Source organism: Excalfactoria chinensis, chromosome 1, assembly GCF_039878825.1.
Source record: "Excalfactoria chinensis isolate bCotChi1 chromosome 1, bCotChi1.hap2, whole genome shotgun sequence".
NCBI classification, from domain to species: domain Eukaryota; kingdom Metazoa; phylum Chordata; class Aves; order Galliformes; family Phasianidae; genus Excalfactoria; species Excalfactoria chinensis.
In genome coordinates this window covers 117,878,761-117,891,772 of record NC_092825.1, presented here as the reverse complement: position 1 = coordinate 117,891,772, position 13,012 = coordinate 117,878,761, and the positions used below count along the sequence as shown (strand labels likewise).

Below are 13,012 nucleotides of genomic sequence, written 5' to 3'. Positions count from 1 at the left end.
ACAGTGCTATGGAAAACAGCTATTGAAGAACATGTTCTAGGTTGGAAAAATCCTCAGGGGTGGGAAGATAGGCACCAGTGCCTCATGATGTGCTTCTGGCTAATTAACATGTTGACAGAGCCGATGTTAATCACAGCCCATCAGACTACGTTTGATTACCATGTAAATTAGTGAACGCTCTTCTGCAATTGCCCTACCATCTGAGGTGTAATTATGGGCCTCAAAACAGACAAGAACTGGACTTGTAATTTAGAATGTTCAGCTGGGGAAATTATTTTTTGGTATAAAAAAAATTGTGGAGTGTATACATATGTTGTTTCCAAATAAACAAGAATACATTAGATCAATGCTACAGATAGGCATTATAGATAATCATTTCAACTTGCAAAATGTGGAAGTTTAAAGATATCTCAGCTAAATGGCTTTGTGTAAGTGGGGCACAACATAAGGTAAAGAATTTTTCCCTCAAACAATTTTCTCGGAGCAAATGGCCATCTGCAGCTGATGAAGAGAGTTAGGTACATCTAGAAGTCAGTTCAAACCATCTGAGATACAGCAGCTATGACAAATTAGATATCCAGGTTAGCATAGCACAGCCTATCCAAGTACATAGCACAGATAGTGTATCATATTCCAATGACCTAATCTTGACGTACACATGATTTTTCTTATTAGCTAGCCCAAGATGTTACCAACTCAGCATCTTACCAATGCCACCAGCATCAGCACAAGAAGACTTTGTCTTTCCTTAGTTAGGGAGTTATAGATTTATACAGAATTGGAATAATTCAGATAAGATCTGAGAAATTCTATGTTGTAACTCCTGCATTGCAAGTAGATACTTTTTGTATGTATGTATACATATGTTTTTCCCCTTCCGTCCTGCTTTCCTTCTATCCTACTACCACAACAAAAAAGACTTCAATTGTGGTTCATAAATACCTCTTTTTTATTCAGGAACAGTTACATAATAAAATGATGTAAAAAATCTGCAGTTAATCAAATTTTGCTTAGCTGTCTATACACAAGCTAACTCTCAAAGGTAGCACTACAGTCAATGATAATCTAGTAAACATGAGCAGTGGAACGTGGAGAGCAATCTAACAGGACAGCTATGATAGCTTCCCTGTTCAGGGACCAAGGCATAAGTGTCAAGCACCATTTCAGATGTCCTGGCAGAGCCACTTCTCTGTAAGGACAATGTATCCACAAGTCATCAGTCCCATCTGATCCCATAGGGATGTCTAAGGTATTTCAGTGCATGAGAAATGGCACCATGTGTCTGCATGTAGGCAACTGAATTGAACCATTGGTACCTACTGGGCTGAAACAGATGTAAAGTTTTGTGTACAGATGCCTAAGCTTTAGTGTCAGTCTGGTACTGAATCCCACCCAAATTGTATTACACATGCTCTCAGCTTTCACTACATATTTCAGCATCCTTTAACACTTCAAAACCATCTTTCAAGTCAATTTATAGATTCAGAGAGCAAAAATGAGTGGAATACAGAAACAGCATCAAAACTGGGGACAGCGCACAATGCAAAGTCTAATATATGGCTCTGAAAAACAGAAGTTTGTTTATAGGACTCCAGCAGCAGAATAGTATTACTATCCTACTATCAACAGAGTGCATTAATCTCTTCCTCAGCCTGTGGGAAAGTGGCTCACAAAAGGCAAACAATAACTGCCTAAATTTGACCCAATAAAATTAAAATTAAATTGAAACCAACCAAACAAACAAAAAACCAACAGAAGTTAAAGCTGTGATCCAAATTCTAACATAATTCCATCCTCATCAACACACCTACTGTCACTACTTTGGAAGAAATACAGAGGCAGTCAAAATTCACTGTTCCTTCACTTGACATCTGGGATTGCTCTGAAAGCCCTTGGAGACCCAGAGTCTCAGTTTTCAGCCAGTTGGTTGGATAGGATAGGGAGGACAAGTGCAGAAAAAAAGTCTCGTGCATTTTTCTAATGTAGATGGGTTTTGACTGAGAGATTGACCTTTAGCTTCCTTTATTTAGCACAAAAGTATTATATTCCACCTCCTTCATGGAAGCAATAATAATCTGTCTCTTTTCTGTCTGTACACAATCCAGAATACTTCAAAAGCTCTTACAGATCTACATAGATGTCAGCTACTAATGTATTGGGCTTGGACAGACCCAGGTATAGTCGGAAGCTAATAGTTCTTTCCCCTTAGGAAATTACTAGTGATCTTTCCCAAAGCATCAGCCAAAAGACTATTAACATTTCAAAGTTTTAATCAGATGAGACCACATATCTCAGTAATTTCATTCTGCATCAAATATGAGAGCTAAATAGAAAGCATCCTGCCCAGTATGCCACACCACGTAGGCTGAATTTTAACTTACAATCCCTTAAGATCTGAAATTTAATCATGGAAATGGATGATATTTTTCTAAGAGACTGGCTATTCTAATATGAAAGATACCCACAATGTTCATCCAGAAGGGACAATACTCGTGAACAATTTACAGCTTTTCAAAGACAATGGGATACGGTCAGAAAACACTGAAACAGTTATGGAAGGTACTGGGATGCTTATGAGCTCCGCAAACCTCTTGTGTGGGTGGCGGGGCAGTGGCACAGGCTGCCCAGAGGAGCTACGAAGTGTAAATTATCATGCCAAGTTTTAACAAAAGGAAGATTTGAAAACATCATGGAATGAATTAGAAGCTATAAATCTCAGTCAAATCTATGACAAAAAAACTGTTGCTCCATATACTGTTACTTTATGAGTAAAAGTGACAGAACTAGAATCTAACTACTTTCACATCAATCTAGGAAAATGCAATTGAGTTTTGAGGCAACATTCAAAATCTCTTGTTTGGTCAGGCAGTCAAGTGGGAGCTGTGTTCTTTTATTCTTATCCTATTCCAGCAGACTGGACCTCCTGCAGCTTTTACTGTTTGTAAAATGGCAACTTCCCAGGAGAGCCCAGATGTGTTTTCTTCCAGTTTTCCAGGAAAGCAGAACTCGGTTACACTGCATTTCATCCAACTTACACTGACATTCAGTTCAGGTAGTTACTTTTAGGAAGATGGGCTGCCGTGCACTCTTTAAGTATAGGCTTTGTGAGTTCTCTGTGTGCAAATGAACATAGAAAGTGTTTGGTTAAGGTAGAAGATGCATAATGCTAGCGTGTACCTTAACAGATCTGCCCAAACAACTTATCATAGAATCATAGAATCATAGAATTACTCAGGTTGGAAAAGACCTTGAAGATCATCAAGTCCAACCGCAGCCTAACCAGTAGCCTATCTCTTAAAAAACAACCACAAAACAATACTACAACAACAAACCTCTGCTAAATCATATCCCTGAGTACCACATCCAAGCGGCTCTTAAACACATCCAGGGATGGCGATTCAACCACCTCCTTGGGGAGCCCATTCCAGTACCTAACCACCCTTTCTGTAAAGAAGTTCTTTCTAATGTCCAACCTAAACTTGCCCTGGCGCAACTTGAGGCCATTTCCCCTCGTCCTGTCACAAGTCAGTAGTGAGAATAGACCTGCCCCACTCCCACTGTAAGAACCTTTCAGGTACTGGAAGACAGCAATAAGGTCTCCCCTCAGCCTCCTCTTCCTCAGACTAAACAGCCCCAGCTTCCTTAGTCTCTCCTCATAGGGCTGATTCTCCAAGCCCTTAACAAGCCTCGTTGCCCTTCTCTGGACCTGCTCCAGTACCTCCATGTCCTTCTTGTGCTGAGGATTGTGCTTATCTTGTGCTTATCCTGCTCCAGTACCTCCATGTCCTTCTTGTGCTGAGGATTGTGCTTATCACACTGCTTATCTTGCAGTGAAGCAAATACAAATAAAGAGTAGCAATAAAAACAGTGCACCAATTACATATTTATAAATTCCAGTGTATATATAAGCATATTTATATATGCATGTGTAAGTATGTATGTAGTATACAAACATGCACAATTTGGAGGAGATGCTATGTAGTCTTTATATGACATCTAGACCATGAAAAAAAAATCACCAGATTGCAGCGCAGCACCAATATGGCAGCTCCAACCTTATGATTTCTTTCCTAGAATGATGTATGTTTCAAGAAGCAATATTACAGTTTCCATCTGTCTATACCTTCTAGTTGTGACAAATAGTAGGTAGCTAATGGCTGCTGGAATATGTTTAGATTGCTCTAATTTTATGAGTAAATGGAAGTTAGGTTTATTTAGATGTGTTTCCCTACATCTTTGGAGATAATTTTGTTCTGCTTTAATTCATTAAAAGATATTTATAGCCAAGAATTATTTCGTTATGCACAAGTGTGAGGCTGGTTGTGTTCTTCCATTTGCAATTAGAAGACCTTTTTGCAACAACAGTCACCTCATAAAAGTATATGCATTTCTGCATTATTAAAGAAAAATGCTAAGATAGCATCATTACTATTTCAGACAGTTAATTTTAGGATTCCCTTGCTCAGCTATTTCATTGTGACCCCATTATCATCCCTGTGAGTAGATCTAATACTGATTGTGAGTCCAATCACCTTCCCCTCCTCCACCCCCTCCAAATCATATTTGGAAATGCAGAATTTGTGAAAACTAGAAAGAAGTAGCAACAAATACATCCCTTTATAAATTAGAAGATGCTATTGAACAGTTTAGAGACACTGAACCAAATAAATTTCTCCAGCAAAGAGAGGAACCAAGGAACCTTAATTGGTTTATCAATGACCAGGGAACACATCATGCCTTCTTTGTTTGCAGTGAAACCAAGAATATGAAAATAACAAACAGTGCACACTGGAGATACTGCACCTTTGTCTATGAAAGGCCAGGAGAAATCTAACCTAAAAAATCAGTTTGGTGCAATTTGTCATAACTGGCAGTTATTGCCAGCAGCTGGGATGATTACATGGTAAAGACCAGACAAAATTAACTTTTATTCTCAAAGGGAGGAATAAGTCATAGTTGCACTGTTATTTCAAGGGTCATGGCAGTATCTAGTGGTGCAACGCAGAGAGATGAAATATGCTTCCAGTGTTTTTAAAACTGTGAATAAAGTAAAGAGGGAGAACATTTTTATCATTCTTCTTGAAACACTGCTGTCAAGAGTCTACCACATCCTTGTATTAAATCGGGGAATTTGCCTATCCTTGGGCCCCTTCAACAAATCTCATTAGTGGTTGTTTTAACGGAGATTTTTGTTTTTAAGCCAAATGAGAACCATAGTAACTGCACACTTCCTAAACCATTTCACTCACGAATGGGAAACAAGTCTCCAAATCTTTGCTCACATGAGTAACCACATTGATATCCTTGGGCATTCCATTATTAGGAGCTAGAACTGAGTGTAAATTTGTGGGATTTGGATGTGGCATTTCATTACTTCATAAGAGTGAAATCTGTAGCTGAAATCAATAGTTAAGCATGTAAGGCATAGAAAAGATACACATTCTTTCATGGAGGTCTGATTATAATGCATCTCTCAATTTTGTTTCAGCATCAACAAATAAGCATATCATTGTAAAGAGATGTAAAGACGATAGGCAGTAACTACAAAGACGCATTTTAGACAGACAGTTTAGCTCAATAGGGGAGTTAGGAATAGTCCACCAGAAAGAACAGAATAATGGTGAAAAAGGTCAGCACTTCCTGAAAAACCAACATGCTAAGTCACAGACCAAGTTTTTGGTTTCCTGTCAATCAGTAGTGTAACTGTTGTCAATCATCCCCCCTTACCTTGTTTGTGATATTTGAATGGCCACAAAAGAAACTTTTGTTGATAATTATGGCCTTCACAATCCATCTGAGTCACAAGGAGGATTTTCATAGCCCGCCTGCGGAATAGACATGGTATGCCCCAAGCTGTGCTCACGTATATCCAACCAATTCAAGCTAAAGTTTCCCACGATAATATGAAAGGAAAGAAAAGACTCAGACAAACACAAGTCACTATTCTGAAAACAACAAGGAGAGGGAAAAGGGAGAGGATAGGCAGCATCTTCTGATTTTCACTTTTCTTTTTTCTCCCAAAGAGGGTAAATCTGGTAACTCCCTCTACGGAGAGGTGCAGTTAGACAGGACATGCACCTGTGCATCTTGGATTATCTGAGAGAGTCCTTACATTTTCCCCTTTACCACATGCTTCATCTTACAATTATTGGGAGCATTCTGATGAAAATTTGTGCCAAGAGTTCATGTCCCTTCATTTATTTTTAATTCCAGAGAATTACAGTGTTCCCCACAGACTTTTCCTTCCCCCAAACACTTCCACCTTCCACAGATACATTTTTGCTGTGTTTTCTTTGGCGACCAGTTCAAGTGACCTATCTTGTCCCTGCTGAAAGTGCGAAGAAAAGATTTGTGAGAGGAGGTTCTCATGTAAAACCTCGTTTTGGAACTGGTCCAGAAGAGTGACAAATCTGATAACATCAAAGAAGGCACATCTGAAACTCGGAGGCAGAACAGCTTTCTCAATAAATTTCAGCCTCTAGAAATGCACCCATTTCCAAACAGCCAAGTCTGTTTATTTGTTTATTTCCCTAGCTTCACCCAAAGAAAGGCTGAAACAACTTTAGAGAAATAACAGCAAAGTTGTTCGATGGAAACCAGCCTCTCTACTGTAAACAGTGCCTCCCTACAAACTGAGCAGCTGCACAAAGCAGAGACAATGTGGGGACTCTCAGCATCATTAACCAACTTCCCTTCCCCACGCAACGGCCGCTTCAATAAAGCAATTACAATAGCATCGTGGAACAGTACAACAAGGGGGAAGAAAAAAAAAGAAGAAGAAGAAATAACCTTACCAGCTTCTCCTACAGTATACAGCTGAAAGGGAAACAAAACCCCCAGCTGCCGGAGCGCATGCAATTGGTCTCCCAGAATGAATTGACTGAAAGAACTATGAAAGGCTGAAGTCCGCCGGCCCCTCGCAGCAGCCTCTCCCGGCTCCCTCTCTCCGTGCTTCCTCACAAAGCCATTCTCCTGCTCCCTAATCCTCGCACAGCAAAATGCAGCGCGCACCAAATGACTTCAGCGCGAGCGGCTCTCCCGGGGGTGGGGGCAGAGCCTGCTGCGCTCTGCCGCACCCGGACACCCCCGCGGGCACCCACACCACGCTGCTCACAGCCTATTTCTTTTAATTATTATTATTATTATTATTGTGTTTTTTATTTTAACCTTTTCTAAACGAGCTGCTTGACTGTCTAAAGCTGCTGATGGGCCTAAGGCAGCTTCTTCTTCTTTTTTTAAACAAAGAACATGTGAATAAAACTTAAATATTGAGAACTGTAGAATGGCAACTAAGATGTTCCCCCTAGATAATTGATAAGCAAAAAAGAATGAGCCCGACAGGCAAGGAATTAATAACATCAGGAATCACCAAGTTAAAAGCGATATAAAAACATCAGCACCTCCCTGAAATTCTTTGGATAGATAAGATCAGAACAAACTCCTGCGTTTTTCACAATGGAAGATTTCTATCTACGTTCCCAGTTTGTGTGAAAAGAGACAGCATTTTTTCCATCTAATTTGTCTTGAAAGCATGCCATGAATTCTGAGATAACGTCCCCTACATATTCTCTAATTTTCAAGAAAGCTTTAAATCTTTGTTAAGAAAATGCTGTTGTCATATTAGGTTTTAAGGCATTTTACCTTTGTGTGATATGCTGAAACTCAGAACTAGACAGCTGCCACTAAGTAAATCAAAGACCTAGAAAAGCAGATGGCATAATTTCACGTCTTAAATGATGGCTGCAAGCCTTCCACCAATAATTTATAAGGAGACTTCCTCCTGCTTGTTCTCCTACTCGGCAGCATGCTGTTTGAGCCTTTCAAACAAAATAAATAGACTTCAAACCACCAGCTTCACACACACTAACACTTACCAATGCTATTTCAACCTGACACAAGCTGACTTTGTTCCTCTGTGACCCTGGACAGAAAACTGAAGTGACAGTTTGATGGATGAGATCTTTTTTTTTTTCACAATATGGGTTGTGACTTCATGGCTCTGTCTCCCCATTATTGCTTAGCTGAAAGAGGAGAGAGGAGCAGAGGAAGATCTGCCACCATACCAGGTCACTTTAACAGTGAGAATGAAGCAGACATACACAAGAAATACTATGAACACCTTTTTCCTACACAAAGTTTTGAAGCTGGGGGAATCCTTTTCCAGTTTTGCTGAGGATAGGGTGTAGAAAATGATAAGAAAGGGGTTCAAAGGAGTGGAATCGATGCCAATGCTCGTGTCAAAATGATAGCTTAAGTAAGAAGGGAGGAAGGTAGGAAGGTAGGAAGGGAGGGAGGGAGGGAGGGAGGGGAGGGGAGGGGAAGGGAAGGGAAGGGAAGGGAAGGGAAGGGAAGGGAAGGGAAGGGAAGGGAAGGGAAGGGAAGGGAAGGGAAGGGAAGGGAAGGGAAGGGAAGGGAAGGGAAGGGAAGGGAAGGGAAATTGTGTTGGTTTCAGTTATGGTCAAAGAACACTTGAACTGTGAATTTTGTGAATATTACTCTAACTATGCTAATTTAGTTGTTTAACAGGAATCTTTAGCTATTCTTTTCTGGACAACAGCCTTAGTGCTGTGAACTGCCTGTTACAGTAGGTTGTCTTATTCATTATACAACAATTATCATAAAATAAGTGGATACCCACTATTTCAGTATTTGAATGTAGGTTCTCTGCTAAAATGAGTTCAGAAGCCTTTTTATGAGATTATTCATCTATTCCACATAAAAAAAACTGCCAGTATTTGCAAAGTATTTGCAAATAACAAATTGCCTTTTCATGAAAAAGTTGGAAAAGGAAGTTGATGAATGAATGCTCTGAAATGCGAGGCTCCACCCTCCGTAGGCTTGAGCTCATTAACAAATATCCTAAAATGTGAATTCAGCCTCTTATTTCCCTAGGGAGGAACACAGACTACTAATATCTTTATGCCTTTGTTACTGCTTTTTCATCAGTTCTGATGGGTTCATTACGATAATACCAGAGGGCATCAAATCACTGATTTTATGGGCAGATGCTGAGGCCAAATGACCTGGCACAAAGTCGTCTCTGGTCAGAAGCCAAATCTTTCCTATTCCACAATACTGTGCCTCGTGCTCTGACATATTATTTCTGAGAAGAAGGACTAATCTACAGTTTACCCTGTATTTGAGATCAAGTGTTAAAATATTTTGTATTTGTAGTCACACAATTTATGTTGTTATCATTTTGGATTTTATAACTCTGCCTAAAAGATATACAGGAAGTACCTACAGTAGCAAAAATGTATAAATGAATGTGAGTCAAAAAATACATTGTCTTTCCATGAAGATTCAGTCTGTTTCAGATAATGGCATTTATGTACTTCAATATTTATCAGTATTCTTAATTCTATAGCATTTCTGTGAGCTAGTGCCCAGCTAGTGCCAACTCATGAAAATATGAAAAGATACAACGAGAAGTCAGAGTAATTGATACTTCCCTCAGAAGCAAAATCTAAGATTCATGTACATGTATGTCTGCAGTTACCTTCTGTTTAACCAATTCTACTCAGATTTACGTGATATTTTCTGGCTGCTTTTTGGGGGAGAGGAAGGTGGGGAGGTTCTTGGAACCTCTTTAAAACTACCTCTTGCTTTCAGTATCCCAATCTGGGGATTTAAGTAGGAATCTAGCATGATGCAAGTCTTGTAGCATGAATTTCATTTACTAAATAGAATTTTAAGAGACGTATTTGTGAATCATTTATCTCCTAATTGCAGCAACTAAATGGCTGTCTTTGTTTCCTTGTGTCTGTTTTAACAATCTGACAACATTCCCATTTGTAAGGAAGGAAATACATTAAATGTTTTATAAACAGTAAAACCCTGTTCACAGACTACTTTATGGCCTTTAAATAGTAAAGTTCATGCCATCCCACACTGAGCAAACTATGATAGCCACTACCAAAAGGAGCTCTAAAAAGTCTTACAAGGCTATCCATGTACCTGGAAACCAGTTAAAATGAGTTTGTGTGTGGAAAAAAAAAATCTCACAGTAGAACATAATACTAAAAGCAGCAAGCACTGAAAATTTGGAAGAACTCATTTTTCTCATGCTTGTAACAGAACATAATCTTCAGACTAACACATGACAAATGCCTGAAGGAAGTGAAGGAAGTTTGAGCTTTAGGATATATCACTGGGTTTACACACTCTGCTTCAATGCTTTTTTTTTGTTTTTGCTTTTTTTTTTTTTTTTTTTTCACTTGCTCTCAGTCATGTCCTCTTTTTATCTGTATCATCTGTCAAAAAAGAAACCTTATTTGAGTAGCATTTGTTCTCTTTCAGTGTTTCTTGGATTAACAAAAAGCAGAAAGCAAGGTTATTTGGATAATAGCCCTGCATTTTTCATAGCAATTGTAAGCACATTTGAAATCAACTTTTCCACGTTTAGAATGGTGCAGACAAATGCACTGGAAAAGGTGCCATCAAAAAGAAACTTTAAAGTTTGCTAAAGTCTTTGAGAATCATGGCTGTGAATGATGACTGCAATCCAGTGCCTTTCTTTGATTTTGCATGTTTACCTTCTCCTCAGACAAAAGCGACATTTCATAAAGGGAATGTGGAAAATGGGTGCAGCATATCCTTATACATGAATGCATATTTTAGGGGTACACACATTATGCAACTTTGATCAAGAAATGTAAACTGCATAAATAGCCAACAGATGCTCTGGAGAGCATATTTTTTAAAAAACACTTTAATGTAGTCAACTAATATTACAGCTTTACTATTCGTGGATAAAGCTGTTCAATGTCCTATGCCCAGCCAGCCTACAACATACGTATGTTGAAATGCAGAGACAGTCTTCGGCTACGTCACATTCTGAGGAAGCAATTGCACTGTCAGATTTGAAAGTGGAAGAGCAGAAAGGTAGAGAAGGATGGTCAGCAGTGAAGGGGGGAAAAAAAACAACAGTAAAAATAAATAAATAGCTGGTTAAAAGGATAAGAAATAAGAAATAAGGATGATTACAGAGTCACTCTAGCAACAACTGCAACTTTACCCAAGTTGGTGCTTCCCTTTGTCAAGGGTTTGATCTCCACAGGTTCAGTCTAACCCTGCTCTCTCTTTGCTTTCCTTTTTTTTTCCCTGAGTTGGATGAAAGTAAGGATTCAGCAGTGCAGCTGGATTTACTTTAGCAGTGTATGTGTAAAGCTGAGGGTATCTGGCTTAACACTTCAAAGCATGTCAGCCGACAAGCATGTTCATCTAGCCTGTGAACCTCCGTAAATGTGTTAGCCCTCCTAGAAGTGTGATAGAAGAAAAGATAAAAACAGCAAATGGCAAGAGCAGCCTGTAGTTTGTAAAACCTTAGATCTTCATACCTTCTCTGTTCAAAGAGGAAGGAGCACAGCAGTTCCCACAAGGAGCAGAGTGGTGTCACTCTGTGTAAATGGGATGGAAAACATGTTCCATATTTTTGGTGCATGCTGGTCACAGAAAGGTTGGTCAGAAATAAGCCAATGCTATTCTTTTGGACAGTTGGGTGCTGCTCTTTTGTGGACAGAAAGGGTCCCTGTAATGCAGCCCTTTCTCCAGCCCAGTGATGAGCAGGCCACCTGGGCCCAGGAGGGAATAACAAGGCCCCAGCAACAGCAGGCAAAACTGTGTTTCTGCTGTGCAGTTTGGAGGTGTTGTGTTCTCCTCTTCACTCTTGCATTAGCTGCAGACTGCTGTGGACTTTCCCTGCATTCTCTTTAATTGGTCAGATACAACAGACATGTCCAGCTCGTGGCTGTGGGCTGGATGCGGCCTGGCACAGCTTGCAGTGTAGCCACTCACTGCCTTGCACCACTATGGTGGCGGCTCTGCTCTGCTGAGAGGCCCAGCACAGGTGTGCAACCATTGCTTAGCAATGATCACACAGTGGTGTGCTGTTAACACAGTCTGGGCCGAAACAAGGACACGGGGAGCATTGCAGTGCTAAGACAAGTTATGGCAAATAATTCTATGCGTTTTGTTAAGTTGGCTAAATGCAACCCTATGAACAGCAAAAATACATATATATATAACTATGCAGTTGCACTTTCCATTCTGATACAGGAATTTGAGAATAGGTTTCAAGATTGCAAAAAAAAAAAAATATGATTTTTTGTAAATTTGCAGTTGCAATCAGACATTTAACTCAAAAATCTGATTATGTCTTCTTACCAGACATTTATAAGAAAGAAGTAGCCCTCACTTCCCAGCCACACGTTATTCATGCCGTTGCTTTTGGCAGTATGTATGTTTGTGAACAAATGTTTCCATGGATGAAGTACAGAAAGTTACGTTTCATCAAAAATCTCTAATATATACCTTGCAACCACTGCCATCAAACTAGGGTGATGTGCACGTTTCACAAAAGCAAGGTCACATAGCTCACTGGTTTTCTGGTTTGATTGCTCTTTTTTACTGTTCTAATTTAAATTTTAAAAGTTTTGTTGCATATATATAAACTATATTATATACCTTATGAGGGCTGCTCCAAAAGTAATGCTTCCTATTTTGTTATGTTGGCTTGCAACATTGAAGGTGGGTGTTGGTGGTATGTTAGTAAAGACTGAAGCTTCCCACCAATATTCCATTAAATCTTGTTGTTGTGTGATACAGGCAGCAGCAGGCCAGTCTGACATAATGGTGTCTAACATGGGTGTGAGTATGAAGCAAAGGGAAAAAAGGGGGCTCACTAGGATTCAATGATGCTTGCTGAACATTAATGGAGATCAAACAGTGGGTGTGAACACAGTGAGGGGTGGGTGGTACGTTTCAGTAGTGACACTGACAGTGGATCACCTCTGCTGGTTCAGGTTTTGACGAGCACAGCATGCAGGCTCTTGTCCATTGCTGGTGAACATGCATAGCTAATGGTGGTGAATATGCTGAAAAAGAGTATTGTGTAGCTGAGAATTTGTTCTATCAAACAGTGTTATTGTGGTCTTCATATTGGTCACAGTTTCCATGGAAACAAGTAGGAGGCATTACTTCTGGAGCAACCCACATATATCTGGCCCAAGAT

General features: G+C 39.7%; 1 protein-coding gene across 2 annotated transcripts in view; it reads right to left on the bottom strand.

The window, feature by feature from the left end:
• MID1 (midline 1) overlaps positions 1 to 13,012 on the bottom strand; it is a 232,209-nt gene that overhangs the window by 157,552 nt on the left and 61,645 nt on the right. Inside the window, exon 1 of one of the 2 annotated variants that reach the window (XM_072360736.1) lies at positions 6,795 to 7,022. The exons of the other annotated variant lie outside the window; for it this stretch is intronic. The gene's annotated coding sequence lies outside the window, so the exon portion shown is untranslated. Of the gene's footprint in view, positions 1 to 6,794; positions 7,023 to 13,012 lie in introns of those variants that run through there. 2 annotated transcript variants of the gene reach the window in all.